The following is a 20,290-nucleotide window of genomic DNA, read 5'->3' as shown; positions in this document are numbered from 1 at the left end:
AGAACTGTAACTTGGGCAGTGAAAGAGGGAGAGAGGACAATTTAAGTGGGCCAGTTTTCCTAAGGGTCAGCTACTTATGCTGCTAGAAATCTAGTACACTGCGCAGAGCATGCACAGTACAAATCAGCAGGTACACAAATAAGTGTCAATTCACAATCCTATTACTGCACTGTCAGAGGATTGCCTCAAAAGCCCTATTACATAGGGACCCAAACAACAGGTGGTTTTGTGGAGCTTCAGGATCATCCACCTAATCTTCTTAAAGAATGAAATAGAACAGCCAGAGAAGGTTCTTACAGGGGAAGATCACAAAGTTCATCAGCTGAGATGTGATTATAAGAGAGCTAATCTGTTTTGCCATAAAGTAGATGATACTATTTGCTCTTTGGAAAGCTCCTCAGCTTCCTCTGAGAATCTCTTCTCTCCTCTCTCCTTGTCCTTGTCCCATTTACTCTCTTCTGTCCACAAACACAGCCTAACAGACTGTCATAATATTTCATTTTAACCAAGGAAAATAAAGTATACAGTAGGAAATATTTCCTATGCACCAGTGGCATTTCAATGGGGCAAAAAGAGAACCTTAAAAACATGGAAAGAATACTCAAAAATAGCAATTTCCATTTGTAATTATTACATCAACTTGCATTTATGCTCACTATGTTGTTGTATTCAGTTCTCAGTGGAAGTCAGCTTCAGGGTTTGCACAGAAGGTAGAGCTGCAGCAAGACAGAGGGCTGTTAACATGTTCTCTGCTTGCTCAGGGTTCACCGGAAGCAGTGATCTGCCAAGGTACAATTCCTCATCTGTCTAGATGCTCATTTAAGTAAGAGCTTTCAGACAGTGCCATAAAATGCTTCTCTACAGAATTTTAATTCTTATGTCTTATTATAAGCAGTCTTCTGCTACAAATAGAAGTAGCAAAATATAGAGATCAAACAATTGCAAGCTTTCTTGACAGTGTCATCACTGCCCCTTCCTTTCTTACAACCTCCTCATAACTACACTTTCTGGGAACATTCTCCTAAGATTAACAGAACACAAGTACTAGTGTCTCCAGGGTTAGTTATCTGCGCACATGCTGGTGGGGTTTGCATTAAAATCACAAGTCCTTTTTACTTATCAGTCAGTAAACAACTTTTTGTATGTCTTCCTACACAGGTATCAAGGCCACATCTAGAGGACAAAACATTATACTATCAGGAACCAGAAAAACCTAATATTATATTAAAGACTTTACTTTCTATAGCCTATTCTTAAAAGCCCTTACCTAGAACCGACTAACTTAAGTGCTCTCTGATATCATGTACATCATTGTCTGACCAGCAACTACAAAAATCACTGCGTGCAGACTGATAGGGATCAGGTGACTCAGTCATCAGGCTTTGGATACCATTTTGTCATATCATATGTTTAAAGTCCTTTACTACTTGCTAAAATAATGTATGTGTAAGTATCCACATACAAAAAGCCTCTAATTTGGGGAATATCCTAATAGTTCATTTCTACTAAATTCTTATATTCAGTTTTTTACTCTTGCACTCACTGAAAAAATATCATGAAGATATGTAAGAAAGCCTTAAAACTCGTAAAATATATTGATTAAAAAAAAAAAAGAGAAAAGATTACAGAGCCTAAGAGAAATCCTAAATTGATGCAACTTGCATAATAAAATTTTTACTTCCATTTTTTTTTGCTTGATTTTCAGCCATCTGTGAGTTTGCTTCAAGTTGCCAAAGGCTTCCCCCTATTTACTACCTTATAGAAGTCACCTTGTTTTACCTCTAAAATTGTTAATGATGTTTAACCATTGGGACCAATTTAAATGAATTTACACTCACTCAGCTGCTTCCCTAGGATCTAAGGGCTTCTTCCATAGCACCTGTCCCTGTTCCCTGTGCAAGGATAGCTGCACAGGTTACCTACATGTGTAACAGAGCCAGGTGAGGGCAGAAGCGGCCTGTCATGGGGCTCCAGCATGGTGAAGGAGCACCACATTAGGGCTAGGGTTCTCTGTGCTCTACATACAACCAGATGTTCCATGTACATTTATGCAACAGACTAAGAAATTTACTGATAGCAGTCTTCAGTTACAGGCCTGCAGAAGAATTGCCTATTTACTAATAAGAGAAATTTTCTCAAGTCCAAGCTTACAGCCATTCTTATCACCAGGAAAGGACTCTGTAAGAGCACCGTATGCGAGCCATACAGGTGCAAGTCAACTTCAACAAGTTCCACAGTTTCACTGTCTTATACCTTAGTTGGTACTATTTATTATATAGATCTACTAACGTCTGGTCTCAATCACTTGAAAAAAATCATCTTCTGGTTCTGTTGCTTTTCTTTAGGTTTACTATTTTTTCCTGTTTCTAAGGAGATTTACTAGTAGTACTACATACAAACTCTGATCTTAGTTCAAGAAAGAGCTCACACATTCTGAAGCCCACCTCCTTTCATTAAAGCACAAAATGTAAAGCACATTGTGTTCAAGTGCCCTCCTAAGGCTATATCCTTGAGTCAGGACTTGAACCAAGATCCATAGCATGTGCTTTTCAGTCGTATATTTCTTATACACTTATTTCTTTGTGAAGTCTGAGCACCAGCCCAACCCCCCAGCATCATGAGAAACCAAGAGAAAAATCTGAATATAAGAATATTATTTAGCTACATAGAGCATTCTACCTGCTGAATATTATTCCTAAGACTAAATTAAAACCATAAAAAAACTTTGTCATGTATTCCTATCGGCTCTTCAGGCATGTTTAATGATCCACTCTGATGGTATTTCACTTGCATTGGAAAAAGCAAGTAAAGTTGCCTAACTAGGCAGCCAGACTTACCCTAAAATAATTTTATTTTCAGTGAGCTGTAAAATAAGAAGTCATGAGAGAAACTCTATCTGTAGTTTATATTGAAAAACAAAATCAGTATGTGTCTAAAAACATTCAGTGTCACAGGAATTGTTAGAAGGGAAGCAAAATCTGAATCCAAAACTATTTGTCTTTAATATACACTGTACTCTAGATTGCCTGTCAAGTCACTGAACACCGCTGATATGAATGCAGCCACCGCATATGCTGACTTTCTAAATAAAACCTGTCAGATTCATATTCAAGGGTCTGTCTTCCTTGTCTGTCTTCTCAAGCTAACCTCAGTCAGCATTCCACTGTAAATTAAAATACTAAGTTCCCAGGAGTGCGGCTGCTCAGGAGTAGAAGGAACATTACAGATGGATGACTCCCACTCTCTCAGATGTGAGGTGAAGTAGGCCTCTGGATGGAGTTCAGAGGACTGTGCCCTTTATCCCTACTCCTGAGGCCGTGCAGTGATGCACTCCCTACTGTTCCCTTCCAGCACCCATTCACATCTGAGCCATTTCATACCGTTACTGATCTCCAGCTATGTTTTGGAGATGGCCTCTGCTGTAAATTATCTATTGCAACCGAACTTGCGGTCTCCATGAAACCAATTATAAAAATCCCAATGAATTTTCTGGATTTTTGCCGCTCCACTAGGAAGGGTCAATTTGCATTTGTGAGTTAAATTTTTTACTAATTCATCGAAAAATCTCTTTCTGTAGAAACTCAAAAAGGAAGTTCTTGGTTAACTAAAGTAGCTAGGTACTAACAAAGTAGTAGTTTCACTTATTCCATAAAATATTTGCGTTCCTGCCTTTCTCAGATTGCTTCCCATACTGGCTGAGAGAGTCTCAACAATTCTCTGATCTCATCTAACTCCAGTGTCTCATCTCTGATGTAATTTCAGAAATCACTGAGGACAAGCTTTGTGTTCTGTCCTGTACATACCAGGCACGCCAATTCTGGACTGCATCTGGATCTCCAGTTGCAACTGCAATTCAGCCGCAAAGTAGAAAATAGAAAGCAAGATGGTCTATGGCAGTGAGATCCACGAACCTCATTCAAATGAGAGGACAAAGCTTTTAGTCTCACATGCTATCCTGCATATATATCATATGTTCCTCACTCAGTGCCATCAAATTACAGCCCTGTGGGCAACAGTAGGGTCTCCATAGAGGGCTTTTAACAAAAGAGAAGTCCTGAACTGAACCCAACTCACCAGGAATCCAGGCAGGCAGCCCAGCACAAGGTGTGTTGGCCATAATCTGCATTAATAAGCCAGTAAATGGCTTGCAGCATTTAGAGGGTTTTCAAAGTATTTATCTTAAGACCTTGATGTAATGAATTGCAATACTGAAAGTTAATAAGCTTAGGTACCTAGCTCATAATTTTTAGACTTTAAGAAAAGAGGGTTCAGTCTCTAATCTGATCAGTGGCAAAAAAATAGACAGACTTGAAATATAACACGACAGCATCAAGATAAACAATTGAATCATTTCTATCACAGGGACACTGTGGAAACAAGGTCTAAATTCATACCTTGAGAAGCCAAACTCTTAAATTACAATATTACCATCTTAAATGAAATACATTGTTAAAGGAATAAAACAAGACTGAATCAATTTTTATTGCTCTATCATGCCTCTAAAGTGATTGCAGCTGCAATAAAATTAGGGATTCCATTTCATTTAAGGTAAGGAAAGCAATTTTATTTACTTTTTTCAGTCAAACTCCCATATAAGTGCACACACACACAGAGCAATTGGCTGGTGCACTTGTTAGTTTACTGATTAAATACTTTCTCACTCAACTCTGAACTAATTAAAGAGAATTGAAGTTGCCTGTGTATCAGCCAACACAACATTCACTTCAACTGAAGTCCCTGCACTTTGTTCATCATCCCTTGCCTACAGAACTGGCAGAGGGGGATTTCTTCTTTTCCAGCCACCAGTTTTACTAACAGATCCATTCTTAGCTGCTGAGATTTCTCTGGTCAATAACTTTTGATAGCTGTACTAAAACAGTAAAATTGCCTTGTATCAGCAGCCTTGTCAGCTCAGTGCCCCACAGGTGCTCAGCATGTACCATGGCTGTGCTGCAGTTAGGTGACAAGCAGTGGCACTGTAGGGCCAGCTATAGTACATGGCATGCACTAGTGAGAGTGGGAAGCACACAGACTCTGGTCTTCTAACTGCTGAAAACATCTGTTAAGATCAGCACTGTTAGATCTTGTTTAAGGTCCTAGCTCCCTAGTGTCTATTGATTTGTCAAAATCTGAGCTTTTTTTTTTTTTAAGGTTGTTTTTGTTGTTCTATTTTAATTGAGACAAATCTTGAAGTCCAGGAAATATTTTTTTTTTTTAACCAAACCTTACTATTTGAAAAGTCATCATTTGCAAGTCAGCACCAGGATTGCTACAAGCTTGACTTGTCAATTTGTAATTTTGTCACTGAAGTGCAATTATAGCCCAGGAAAAGCTGCATAGTTACCTAGTTCCACAACTAGCTACCCTACGTATATGCATTTGCCCTCTACCCTCTGAATGAAATACACTGCACTTATAAATAAAGCATTGGTTAGCTGCATAGGTATGCATCTCTGTTTGTAGTTCACAGAGCTGATAAGTTAATCTATACTGACACTTACAACGCACGTATTTCACAGTCACGTTTTTTGGAACATAGTCAAACAGATGGTGCAAGAACATCACAATATATTCTCAAGTTTCCAGAAGGAGTTAACAATTTTTTTTTAGTATGGCAGCTCATGATATACCATAACTAATGTTGTGTCACCATTTTCCCTATAAACCATAATTTTCAAGGGTTTATGATGTAACTATAAAAAGTCACTCAAGTTAGAAAAATAGCCTGAAACCACGAGATCACTTTTTGTTGAGAAATGCCATGCCATCCAATCAGCCAGTGTTTTCATATTCCATATTTTTCCCCTTTATTCATATTAACTGGGGAAGGAAGGTTTTAAAAGTAATAAATAAGTTATTTAAACAAGTAATAATCTTAATTTTTATGTCAAGTTTTATAGAAGCATATGCCAAACAGGTTTTGTTACAATTGTATGTGTAAGTCAATAAAAACTGGGAAGCTGAAAATAAAGAACAATACATTTTGTAAGACAAAGTATTTCTAAAACATCCAAATTCATCTCCATTGGAGAGACTTAAGAGTTCAGAAACTCAAATTCTAAAATAGCCAGACTGCACACCCCAAAGATTATTTTTCTACATCATCTGCCAGCTTCAAATGCTTTAGTCTCTATTCCTTGTATATATTAAAATGGCAGTAAAATAGCCTAAGAATTTATCAATACCAACCTTAACCAAGGCTGAGGCAGCATCATCTTGCTGCCACTACAAGACGACTCCACTATTGTTTAACCACCATTTCACAGGTGAAAACAGAAGCACATAACATCTGGAGAAGGAATTTGAGTCTTCCCTAGAGCTATTAAATCTATGGCCACACAGACAACATTGAGATTTTATTTCAGCTAGATTCAGGTAAGCAAGTGTATGTATATAAATATACATATATATATATACTGCTGCTCAGAGGGACAAGCGTGAGAAGTTTAAAGTGAGGTGTTTAGTAGCAGAAGTGTATGTGTATATATATATACACACATATATATACACACATGCCCTTGTTGCCCATTTCTGTTTCATTATGTCCTGTCATTCCTGTGGCATACACTATTATCCCCAGATTTTCAGGGCCTTTGGCAAAGTACAATGTGCAGTGTCATATCTGCCTCAAAATATTCTCTCCTTAATCCCACAAGCAGAGAATGTGTGGTTTTTTTTTTGTTTTGTTTTGTTTTTTAAACACTGCAGGTTAGAGAGCAGATGAGATGAGAGAAAAACAAAAACATGCATCATTTCAGAGCTGCCTTTTCTACCACTGTCTCTCCAGCTTCCATTTCCCTCAAATTTTTTGTCATCTTTTCCTTTTGTTGTTGTTTTCTGAGTCTATCAAATGGGGCTTCTCTCTGAAATTCCTGAGAGAATGCAAGTAATTCCCCAAGCATTAGAAGTTTGGAAGAAAGACACATGTCTGGCAGCACATCAGTCCCAGGCAAGCACAAGGCACAAAGCCCAAAAGATTCTCATCGGCACTGCTGCGAGTGCCAGCCCAGGACAGCCCATCCAGAAGGACACAGAGAGCCAGGGCAGCCTAGGAAAACTATTGGAGCAGATACTCCTGACCAGAACAAAATTACCTGGCAGCATGAAGCCAGGGACATTTAACCAGCCCTGCTCAGTTGCAGCTCAGTACTGCCATGCAGGCTTCAGCTGACTCACTTTGTTTTGCCTGACTAAAATGCAGGCTTGCCCCAAAAAGCCTACCTGCACACAACTATTGGGAAAGCAAATGGCATAAAAGCAATCATAGTACACATGCCAGAACTGGCTGGCCCATAAACAGGCAAAATAAAGACTCAAGCCCTTAGTCCCTGCTGTCCTAAGATACCAGCAGCCCACAGATTCTGTGCACTAAGTGCACAGAATTGATCCCAGTGATGGGCTGGGAATTAGACAATGCATCACATACTCTGTGGCAGCCCTGTGTTTGGTCACAGACCCCAGTTTGCTGCTGCCTGTTCACACGTCTGAACGTCAGAGATCAGGACAATCCTTGTCTCTCCAGTTCTGGTCAAGCTGCACCAAAGCAGAGTCAAAAATGGACTTCGAAGGACAATACAAGATAAAAGTTGTATGACTTTGAAACTAGACACATCTGTTGCAAAACAAGATTAATTAGGTTTTACTTTAGATGATGAATCCTGGCCCATTCCCATGGGAACAGTTGGCAAATGTACTGTTCCCATCAGGATGGATTTGGGGGACTAGAGGTGCTTTTCATTGTCAGTTTGGGTTTGTTTTTTGTTTTTGTTTTTTAAAAATCAAAATAAATTCTTACTAATAGTCTAACAACAATTTCTCATTAGTTTACTAAGACTTGTTATTCATGAGTTATAATGGGTTCCTCATGTCCCTTTGAATAGTACTTACATTCAGTATTAAACAGTGGCAGTAACAGGAATAAAACAACCAAAATAGAGTCAATTATTAACGAATTTGTCCACAGAACCCTATTTTCATCAGATGATTGATTGCTAGATGATCATGATTTGCTTTCCTCACTCAGCATATGTTCCATGCCTTCTAAACTGCATACCTGTAAGAAGTATCCTTTCTTGTTTAGATTAGAGAGATCTGTACATACTGTGCTCTTTTTCTGAACAGATTTGCCTGGAACGCTTTCAAGCTGACATTAACAAAGTGATATGTAAATAAGGAGATGTTCTATACTATTCAGAATCATCTCTGAGATTAACTGTGTGCAAATCCAGATGCTTTTTTTTCCTCTTTTAATATAGATCCATGCCTATCAATTCTGTTAGTGATGGTCAGTGATGCTTTTACACACAGAACAATTTTTTACTCAGACTTCTCCATGGCAGAGCAAGAGAAAACTGTTGCCTTAGCATTCTGAGGAAGAAACTAAGTTAAACATTTCCTAAATTCTACTGCAGTAAGTTACAGCAGTTCTAAGGAGTTTCCTGTATGTATCACTGTAGCATAGAATAAGACGATTTGGAATTAAATACTTAAACTGCTGAAATACACTTCACTTCATACGCTCAGTGCTCACCTAGTGGCATCAGGACAAACAATTTGCACCAGTGACTGTAGAGTTTGCTCTTATATATAATAATCCAGAAAAAAAAAAAACGTCTGAGTAAGACTAGCTTTGATAACAAACTCAGAGACCATCTTCATGCAGTACCCAAAACACACGGATACCAAGTAATGACTCCAACCTTTACGAATTGGCAGAAAAAGCAGCAAGATCACAATATTCATATTTTTAGACAAAGTTACCTGGTCTGAACAAGGCATGTACTCTTTGAATACAAGAATAAACTAAAATGCTTTGAAAATAACAGTCATATCTTCTGGAAAAAGATTTTTTAATCTCTGCACACCACACCTTTTCTGTGACATCCTTCTGTGCCTCTCTTGACAACTTGCATATGGACTGCATGCTGCCTGGACCCCTGAGAAGACACAACTCTAAGGTACTTGCTTTCACTCGCTTAGCATGCACGTCACCTGACTTTTTTAAATCCTCGCTTTGACAATCGTGATTTGTCACTGAGTAAAATATGGGAAATGTTACTTATATTAAAAAAACATATTTAAACACAGAAACTGCATTCAAGCGTGGGTAAAGTTGTGACAAGCCATGAAATGTGTAAAATTACAAATAATGTGAAATAGGCTTCCTAGTCAGAGGAATTAAATGTTTCAAAGCACAGGATGCCTTTGTTTCCCTCCCATGTAACACTGCAGTTTAGAGCTGGTGGCAGGCTGAGCAGCTGGAAGTTTGCTATGCCACTGGTAAAGCAAAATGTTTCTTTTTATTTTCTCCTCCTATGGAAAACGATCTTCAATTTTATTATAATGCAATGCAAGTATCGAGTATATTTCTTCGCAGCATGTCTCTTCAGTCATGTTGTGAAAGTAATTGTAACAAAGGGAATATAAAATGTATTTGTGCTACTAATAACAGCTTATTTCTACACAGACCATTTCATCCAGAACGCTTCCTAGTCACTCCTGCAAACCACGGACAGCATCTTGTTCTCAGACCCTCAAGGCAGATCTCGGCCCAGTATTTGGTCTGATTGCATGTGCAGAGCCCAGACAGAAGGATGTTGGTGGCACAGCACAGTTGAAGATGACAGTCATGACATTTCTATGAATTTAAGATCTAAAGTTCGCTTTCACTTTAACCTCTAGAAAATCCTCTGCATATCATATCTGTCTCCCACGAGTTCCTGGAAATAATCTTCAGCAGAAATGCCAAGGAGTTAAATTTTAGGACTTAACACGGAGCTTGACTAAGCTGCATTCAGACTCTGCACCCTTCATGTATGTGTGTGGCTGTTAGAACTGCAAAAAGGATACTAGAAAAGTACAATACAGACAACTGAACTGGAAAAGACAAGCTTTCTAAACACAGTTTGTACTCAAAGGTCCTGGATTTTGTTCCTGATTTAAGTCTGAAATAAATTTGGTTCACTTGTTCTTTAATGGAAATTTAGGCACAGTATTATGGCAATAGGACTCCCTCAGGAATATTACTTTAGGCTTTATCATTTCAGATTTATGCACTATTATCCACCAAACTTATCTCCTTATCTCTGTGGCTGGCTGTGATATCTTTAGAACCTAATAAAATGCCAAGTTACATGACAACTTAGCTTACACCTGTGAAGTATTACATCATACTAAAATTCTTGCAGTCACAAATGAATCTGTGTAATTACCTGCTTAGAAATTCTGACAGGAAAAGCATAAATTAGTAAATTGTTATGCAGCCATAGTTCTCCTTCACCTCCAAGTGATGGTACCTTCAGCAGGCTACAATTAATATTTTAGCATGGTCTTATTAAATTTATTTTGATGCTTAGTGAAAAAGAGTCTGATAATTGTTTTCCATAAGTAGGGCTTAAGGTTCTAGACCGCATCTAGTTGGGACACATACAGAAAGGAAGAGAACCGTGATGTAAAATTGCCCACGGGTGAAGAAGGACAGAAGGGCCCATCAGATCAAGTACTGACAAAAGTTCAGAACTGTCTTCCCCTGGAGCAGAATAGGAAGGACAGAGAAAAACCATACTTCTGAGGACCCCCCCAAAAAAGTTAGAAAAACAGAAGTGTAAATAAATGAGTTATAAGATAACAAATCCAAGTGAAGAACAAGGCAAGTATCTACACAGGTGTGGACCCTCACATACATAGGGTCATACATACAGAGCACCCAGCACAACCACTGGCATTTTGGGGAAGGAAACCAAGCCTTTTCACTGACAAAAACATTCATCATCTTCACTCTCAGCTTTTATTATTTACTCAGTTTTCTGGCTTGAAATAAATGGCTTAGCCACAATATGTTGTCAAGAGAAGTAGCATCTGTTATGGAAAAGCAAATTGGCAAGGACCACATTAAAGTTGGATCTGAATAATGTTTGTTCTCCTCAACAGTTAGATTTATTCCAATTTTTTTTATAACTACAGATATAATAAATTCATATATGATCAGGCCACACAGTTTTTATTCCTGGACTTGGACTTAAGCGATAAAGAGTTATAACTTAGTCCTCCAAATTCTCCTCCAACCTGGAGAGGACTCAGTGTTAGGACTTTTACTTGCCTTTGGTCTGCAACTCTTTTCACCTGAATAAATTCTGAGAAGTCAAGTTTACTTTCACACCCTTATGAACAAAACTCTTGTACAAAAATTAGTCCCATATACCAGCTTAGTACCTTGTACAATTATTTGTTGCATTGCCCTAATGTTCAGTGCTATCTCTACGCCTAATTTTCAGAAGTCTATTAACCACAATTATGCTAGACGTACATGCATATGCTGCATTTTTATTTATCATATCATAGAAAAGTACTTCATGGTCTGACAAAAACATGTGTATAGCAAGAGGCACTAAAATGCATAACTTGTTGTCAGTATGCTTTGAAGAAATACTTCCTATTTCTGCCTGTGTGGACCTCCTCATTTTATAACCATTACATCAGAAAGATCCCAGTTATGTATATCCCTGATGCTAACCCCTTCACGGAAGCAGTGCAATGTAAAAAAATAGCGTCCATAAAAATGTTCAGTTATGCATTCTATTAATATAAAGAAATGTTAAGTTTACATCTGACTCCTTTAAAATAATTAACAGGGCACAAGAAGGAACATGTTCTCATGCTTGCAGGAGTTTCTAATTTACAGCCAGAATTCTGGCAGAATTAGCAGCTCTGGCAAAGATGCACCGGAGTCTGGTTTGAATTACCAAAACTCTAAGATGGAATTACAGTCACAGACAACATATGCGTACATAGTATAAAAGCTATTCTTGTCCTTCCTCTAATTGTTCTCTTGGCCTCCACTTCTCCCCATTTTAGAAGTTTCTAACAATAAACTGTCACAATGAATCTCTTTTTTTTTTTTTTGGTAAATTAAAGTTGTTTTGAAATTTGCTCATTGTGTGCCTATCCAGGGAAGCTGTTATCTTCCAATCCCTTTACACTCCTCAAGTGAGATTTTCACCCAAGGGAGCACTACCATTTGCTAAAACAATTCAATTATTTTTTGTCTTAAGTAGCTATTTATAATGTGTTAAAATACAGAAATGCCAGTTGATGCGCTTCATGGCTTTGTAAGAGACTTCCCTCCCCCCCATGATCTGCTGACAGATTAGTAAGAGATGTATAAAACACACCAATTCAAAACATTCTGTCAGTTAAAAAAAAATTCCCAGATCGCAGTGAAAATATCCCATGGGAATCTCAAGTCCAGTAAGGGAATTTCCAGCAGCAGCCTCAAAAATGACAATGGAACTGCCCAAGCCTTCCCACAGCCTGCCCACCCTCCACCCACTGCACAGAGCAGGCATAGACAATGCTAGAAAGACCAGTAAAGAGGAAAGGGAGGGGCTGGAAGTGTCTAAGCTAGAGTTGCCCCAGTACAGGTGTCACCTGGCCCAGGTCAGGGAACTGAACAAGCAGCATCACCACCTGCCCCTGTGCCAAGCAAATCTCTGCCTCCACCACTTCACATTGCTGGGGTTTGCCATGGCTACGTTCAACACCCAGGTAACATGAATCACAGAATCACCAAGATTGGAAAAGACCTTCAAGATCACCCAATCCAACCATCCACCTATCGCCAGTAGTACTCACATGGGTACGCTGAAGCTTCAGCTTCAGTACATGAGCATTCTTAAATCTATTTTAGCATGGTCTAGTGGTGTTACTTCAGTGCTTCTTCCAATTTCACATCAGGATTCTTCCTTGGGAAAATACAGCATTTTCAATACAATACTTCTCTGCAGAAATAATTCAGTTTTGCCAAAAGGTCTTGCATTATCCAGTTAGAACAACACAGGAATAATTACTTCAAAAGGAACATATAAAAATAGTTACTAATTTAAACAAAATTTGAAACAGCGATTTAACTTTTGCTTGCTGATTCAGAGGAACTTGATTTTGAGACATGAAGTTTCTCCTGACTGACAGCGCAATGTGTAGTTCCTGCTTTGACTTTTTTAATCCAAGATTTTTTTTTTAATAGCTTTTCCTCTCACAGAACAAATCAACTTTCACTCTTATTTGAGCCTGAGGTAACACCAAATTATAGTTATTTTCCCATGAAAATAAGATTTTATTTCAGACTGGTGTTGGGAATAGGGATAGGGAATCATCAATTGTTGTCACATGAGATCAGAATACTACTGGCCTTCTGATTTTTTCCCATTTTCCTGCCACATGCATTCATCTGCGATTTTTACCTGAGCAGACTGCCTATTTTAATGAGAATTACACACACAGTTTATCCCACAGTTTCAGACTAATGCAGCTCTTGTACTCAGCACTTCAAGGCACAGGTTTCCATGCTATTTAATTAGTTTAGGGAAATCAAGTGTAAGAATTAACAATGCTGCCCAAGACTGGAGAGCAGCCACTTGCCCAACCTGGCTGTGACCCCTCTCATGGTCAGCATACACCTGGCAAAGCTGATGTGCTCCTCTATGAGAAGTCAGAGAGCTGTACACCATTCCTGCTGCACTCCAAGCTCCCTGAGGTTCGCTGACGCTCAAAGCAGAGGGGAGATCATGTAAACATCTCCTGAAAACCATGCCACTGAGCCACCAGGAAATTCAGCTTGTTCCAGAAACAGGATCTGGAACCATAAGGTAACCTTGGAGCCTAGCCACAGCATTGCTATTTCATCACAAGCAGCAGGGAGGCCAGGGAAGGCCAGGCAGCTGGCATAACAGATCACACAAAACTCTCTCTTCAGGATTCAGAAAGATACAGGAAGAGTGAAGACAGCACCAGTCTCATGGAACCTCTGAGAGCACGCTCACATGTAAACAGCCTGTACAGAGCACAGCGTAGCATTTGTACAGGCACGGGATTGAGAGTCAGCACAGGAAGGCAGCCACCCCAACCTCACAGCCATCCCTGCTGTCAAACTGTCCCACAGAACATACAAGCTACTATAGCCCAGACCATTTCACCAGGCAGGTGAAATGATTCCTGCCCATGGAGGCACCATCCTTTGTTTTTTGTACTGACTTACTGAGCAACCAAAATTGAAATCTAGAAATCCAGTTCATTGCATATATAATTAAAGAAATCACATGCAAGACTGAAGAGTTGTGACAATACACTCAGTTATTTCCAACAGCACTTATATGGGGGTGACCAGAAACTCGCACTGGGACAAGTAAATCCATTACATTCTAAAAGAAACTGCAGAAATCATTCTCCAGCTGGAAACTTACATTTATTATTCAGGAGTGTTTGTTTTCATTATTGTTTCACTTATTGTAGATTTCTTGGCATTCAGCTAACACCAAGCAGGTAACCTGAAGGGTAAATTAAGTTTACATAAAAAACAGTAACCTTCTTCCTTAGTCTGCATGAAACTGCTAAATATTATGTTACTAAAACTTGTGTGTACTTAGTTTCTCTTTACAAAACAAAGCAGATAAAAATCTGTAGAATTGGAAAATGCTCTCCAACTTGTGTGACTTCCAAAATAGACTTTGTCTGCTTGTAATTTCTCTTTAAGATATATGGGCAACTACTAAATTGAATGAGGCATTTCAGATATATTTTATGCATTGAACCTAAGTCTGATAATCTAAAAAAAAAAAAAAAGTGGTGCCTCACTTCATGTACTCACATAGATGGAATAATAATAAAGGGAATCTGAAACTTAATTTAAATATTTGTAATGGTTTGTGGATTTCTCCTATGAACACCTTTATGGAAGAAAAAGGAAAAATATTGTATGCAGGAATACTGAATTACAAACCATCCTATTCTGTGATGGAAAGCGAGACTGGGACTGGCTGAATGATGATTCTTATTGGCTTCTGCATCATTGATTCCTTTTGGCACTTTCCATCTAAAACACAATTAAGTTGTTCAATCTTTATCATCACGTTACCTGCCAAGCTCTGCACCGCCTGAATTGCACTGCTCTGTTTGGAAAGAATTAAAAATTATGTACTAGGAAGAGTGAAAGTGTTTGATGTTCAGGATTCAGAATGAGACGCTGTTCTCATTCATTTATCAAAATATCAAGAACACATTATTGTTGCATGTGCTGCATCTAAGAACTCTCAAAAACAGTGGAAGAGTCAAAAACATGTACAGATCATGATTTTTTTGCCCTTAAAGTCTGCGTTTGCTTGAGAAGCTTCATTACCCATCTGGTTGTTCTCATAATCACCAGATTGTTATTAAGACATTGTTATACAGGTGGTGGAGCAATTTTAGCACCTTTACTTTTTAATATCTTGCAGGTACCAAAGTCAACAGGAGATTGTGGCAGTCAACAGGAGATTGTGGCCATGACTCTTCTAAATATTACTCAAAATCAGGTTACTCACATTCACAGCAGATGAAGTCATTGCTCACCAGCAGAGGTACACAGACAGTAACAAACAGACTCTAACAAAGAGCAGATCATCTAGATATAAAACACCAGCTGGGACTTACAGCATTTACTACTGTCCTGATCCTATTGCATGAGTTGTGAGGAGTATTCTGCAAATCAATTTTAAGAAAAGAGCAGTACGCCTGAAAAATAACCAGAGAGAATAGTGGGCAGCAATAGAAAGTCTCTAGGCAACCTATACTGCAAGCATGCAGTTGGCTGGAGGGGCAGCTATCAAAGATTTACTCCCACAGATAATTACAGAGGTGTAATGTGAAAAAAAACAAGAATGCGTTTTTAATTGTTCATGATTAAAGTAGGAATCCAAGCAGCAGTATAAACAATAAAAGAGCAAAAAAAAAAGCACAAACATCACACTGAAGAAGCACTATTACTAAAAGGCCAATAGAGAACAGTTAGACCAAGATTCGTCAGTGTTCTCCAACTATAACTGCACATCTAATAAAAGGCATTATCCTTTTGAAAACTTTGTCCATTCAAATCCTTTAGACAGTTACCACTACCTTCACAACACCATTATGTTCTTATGTATACACATAACAACCCATTATAAAGATTTGTATCAAAAAGCAGATTGTTTAAGACATTACTTAAAGTTTTTAGCATAGTAATGATTGTCACCTTGTGAAAGAAGTGCAGTCACTTTCATTTACTATGAATAATGATCTGTCTTCGTGAATTACAATTTATGGCCACTTCAGAACAATGTGGGTTTTTTGTTCCTGGTTTTTGCTTTTTTTTTTTTTTTTTTTTTTTTTTTGAGTTAGAGCTGTAGAAGCTACCTCTCACCCAGGATACATATCTATTAAATACCTTTGTTTACCCATAGCTGAAACAACAAGAACAGCACCTCAAGTACAAGTTACCTGCTGTTCGTATTGTGGGAATCAAATGTTGATTCTGCATTAGAATTGGATAATATTTTTATTTCATGAACTCTGTTGTCATGGTTCCTTTTGGGAGTCCTTCTACTTAACTTGGGGAAGAACTCTGATAGTTTACATCGCTTATCCTCTAGACAAACCTTCCCAGGAATGCACGCTCTGTATATAGGTGTATATATGTATATTTTGTCACACACATTGCAAGAAGATCCTGCACGAGATCAAACCAGAGAACAAAGCACGGTATGCCGAAGAAGCCCTGAAGAGACATCTGAAGCCTGGCATCATCCCCCCCGGAGCTCTTTGTTTAACGAAGACGAGACAATCACCATATCAATACGACAAGAAGAGCACCGAGACATCCTGGAAACAACAGGATGGCTACACCAGATAACACACGAATCAACAAACGTAAACTGATAAGATTGTGAACCTGGAGTACCCAGCCAATGGGGAAACAGGGCAGGGGGATGGATAAAGGGAAAAACAGGGTATAAAGACTGTCATCTTGTGTCCATAGGTGCGCTCCTGCTTGCGGGACGCCCGCCATTGCGATCGCGAATAAAATCTGCTTTTATCAGAGATACCGTCCTGGCAAAATTATTTGGATGTTTCCAACAATATCCAGCCCAAGGAATGAAAGCAGCACCTTCTTAAACTGCAGACAGGTCCCACTTCTCAATTTATGAATACCTGCACAACCCCCAAAAGCCAAAGGCTTCTGGAAGAGAAGTGAGAGAATTCATAGGAGTGCTCCAGAGGCACATTTGAGAGACTGACCAGCAGAACCTCTCTCTCCATCTCAGCTTCCACAACACAATAAGAACAGCAGACACAGAGAGGATTTCTCTTCACTCCCAAATCTGTACAGAGAAGGGGGGAAATAGTAAGGGAACTGGAGACCAACTCTTTACCCCACACCTCCAGTCTTTTAGGAACACTGACCTCTTTGATCTCATTAACTAAGAAGTGTAAAGGTCTGTCTTTTTTCAGTCAGCATGTCTGTGTCCTTTAAGACACAGACTCTTTTAGACCAGCTGAATTCAGTTAACAAAAACGAAACAAACACCCCATTTGGAAGATTGCTTTCAGTAGTACCCACTCCAAAAAAAAAAAAAAAAAACCACCAAAAAAAACAGATGATAAAATTTAACACAAGGACTGAGTTGCGTTTGCATGGCAAAAAAGAAGTAGTACACTCTCTAAGATGCTATGTTCTTCAGAACTAAGTACTCCCCATCCCTTCTTTTCCCTCTCCCCTATTTTTTTTTTTTTTTAATAGTGAGAAATTGACTGAAATTACTTACACTCACTTCACAAAAGTTCAACTGCATTGAAGTAGTAAGGAGCAGAGCCACCAATACTTAATGACAGCATTTGGCAGGAATAGCACTAAGAACAGGGACATGTAAGGCAACAAGCACCCCACTCACAGCAGCAGCTCAACTTCCCCAGGGGAGGCAAGCCCAGCGCTCCACCTTGTCCTCCTTTCTGACCTGCTCCAGCAGCACCTAGGACTTCAGAAAGACACAAGAGTTGCTCAGTCCATAATAATGAGGTACTTTCCGCCAGCTGGTATTTGGGACCACCACTGGGGGAGGGTAGTGCACAGCCACTGCTGACACTGTTCTGTTAGTTAGTACCACAGGTGACTCCTGCTCAGGAGCCAGAGGTGACCATGAGCTGCAGAGCAACTATCAGGTGGAGGAACGATGAGGGTCATTAAGACACATGCAGCTTAAAAAAAAAAAAAAATCAGCTTGGCAAGGTTGGAAAATGCTGTCGTCAGGAGAAATTCATAAAATAAATCTTGTTGTAAAATATATCTTCCTGGGGCTCTCTTTTCATAGTAAGCTTTATTTTCTGAAAATTGATATTCAGCCTTACAAGATATTTACAGCTCTTACGAGCACAGCAATTCCTGCTTTCCTTACTGTTTTGATGTTAGAACTTCAACACCTCCAAGTGCACTGGTCTTTATTATCAACCCCTACTACACTAAAAGCTCAAAGGAAAAGGATGTTAGCTCACCTGTTTGCTTGAGCCATTCATTACAACATGTAGAAAACTTGGCTATATGTAAAATCTAACCATAGTAAGTAGGAAGCTAGAGATATTTGTCATTGCTAAAATAAAATAATCTCAAAATCATAGATGCTCATTTTTTATATGTAGGTTACTCTGAAAGTAACGTTCCCTATTTATTTCCATGGAAACTACAAGACATGTTAAGAACACAATAACACTATCTGATAGAGCAAATTCTCAGCTACAAAACACTATCTTCAACACAGTCACCACCATTAGCTACACTCTTTCACTAGCAGTGAACAAGTGTCCGCATGCTGCGCAAATGGATGTGACCCACTGTCACATTCACACTGTCACTGTGAAAAAGCACCACTCCCTACCTCGTCGTGCTCACATCCACTGTTCATTTCTGTAACAATTAGAAAGATGAACACAATGGAATGGTGATACAAAACAGATAAAGACAAAGGAACTAACAGAATAGAAAAGTGCTAGAAGGAAAGGAAAAAAAGACTACTCACCCAGCTCTAAAGATTGGTGCTCATAGAAGAAAACTCCAGAAAGAAACCTTTCCAGAGTGGCAGTCAGCCCTAAAATGAGGTCTAAGAGAGGTGCAGCCAGGCTCCACCTCTTCCAGTCACACAGTTGAATTGCCTTCACCTGTGCTCCTAGTGCTAACAGGGTCCTTTCCCCAGGTGCTCAATCAGTGGTTCAGGTTATGACTCAAAAGTTACCATATAGATTTCCATAAACATTCAGCAAGTACCAAGGATGTCAGTGGGTGCCATTTTTTCCACATGGAGGAATTCAGTGACACACCTTTGCTGCGTATACACTTCCATGTCAGACAGTCCCTCTGCTACCACCTGTCACAGAGTAACAAAGTGTAATAGAATACTGGTGGGAAGATTCAACTTCTGCTGCCATACCAACGTCTGCCTGTGGTGTCATGGGCCAACATAATAAAATTGGAGGTATTACTTTTGGAGCAGCCCTTGTAATTTGCTTATTTAAAAACAGCTGAGGTGATTCCATTCTACAGACACAGCGAAGCCAATTAACATGGTCACTAGTTGTTGATTACTCAAACTTATGTCCTCCAATTTACACTACCCATATGCTGGGCTAATTTTGTATGGAAAAAGATGCCAGAGAAAGGTGCCAACTCACTAATACATAAAAATTACACATGCTGTAGTGGTTCAGCTGACAGACAGGCCCTGTTCCAGGATGGAGCTCTCGACCATTCTGTCAAAAAATCTGCCCTGCCCATGTAAATCCTTTAAATCTTTTTCCAGGCTAAAATTGGATTTCAGCAATATGAGGGGGCAGAAGGAAAAGGATTTTCCATGATAACTGAATCGGTGGTGACTGTGCATAACTGAATGGGAGGTATTGCAGAAATTAAAAGAGATTACTCTCTAACAGTCGGACGGGATGTGTGTGTAAACATGCTTTTGTCAAGGCACTAAGCCTCAGAAGACTTATTTCCACACCAATCTTCTACTTTGTGCCTCCAACCCAGGACACATAAAGCAAGATAGCCACGTGACTAAGCCTAGACAACAGTGTTGCAGCCGTGCTGCTGAGGTTAGGGCCTAAAAGGGAAGTCTACGTTTTTCCAGGAGCTCAGGAGGAAAACATGCCCATATTTTAAGACCCTTAGATGCTGTTTGTCATGCACAGGGAAACCTGGCCAGTGTGAACTAGAACATGGAGGTTTTCATGGCTGATAAAGAAAGCAACAGTGAGACATTTTTGTGTCTGTAGAAAGGAATCTCTCTCCCCTGCCTAATACCTTGATAGTTTGTAGGTTTCCTTATATCAAGGAAGGGGATGCAGCATTCACAGGGTGGCCAAGCCCAGCCCAGGTGAGTTCTCATCCTGCCCCAGCAGTACCCAGCCTGCTGTGGGACCAAATGGGGAGCAAGGAGTCTGCTGGTGTTCCACTCTC

General features: G+C 39.3%; 1 long non-coding RNA gene across 3 annotated transcripts in view; it reads right to left on the bottom strand.

The window, feature by feature from the left end:
* Positions 1–18,927, bottom strand: part of LOC116230392 (uncharacterized) — a 147,058-nt gene extending 128,131 nt beyond the window's left edge. For all 3 annotated transcript variants that reach the window (XR_016469160.1, XR_004167222.2, XR_016469164.1), the window contains exon 1: positions 18,858–18,927. This is a non-coding gene — a long non-coding RNA (uncharacterized LOC116230392). The remainder of the gene's footprint in view (positions 1–18,857) is intronic.
* Positions 18,928–20,290: the final 1,363 nt, after the last annotated feature.

This window comes from Phasianus colchicus, chromosome 9 (genome assembly GCF_987193195.1).
Source record: "Phasianus colchicus chromosome 9, bPhaCol1.hap1.1, whole genome shotgun sequence".
NCBI lineage: Eukaryota > Metazoa > Chordata > Aves > Galliformes > Phasianidae > Phasianus > Phasianus colchicus.
Note: the sequence above shows the minus strand (reverse complement) of the source record. Positions and strands in the feature narration are given on the sequence as shown.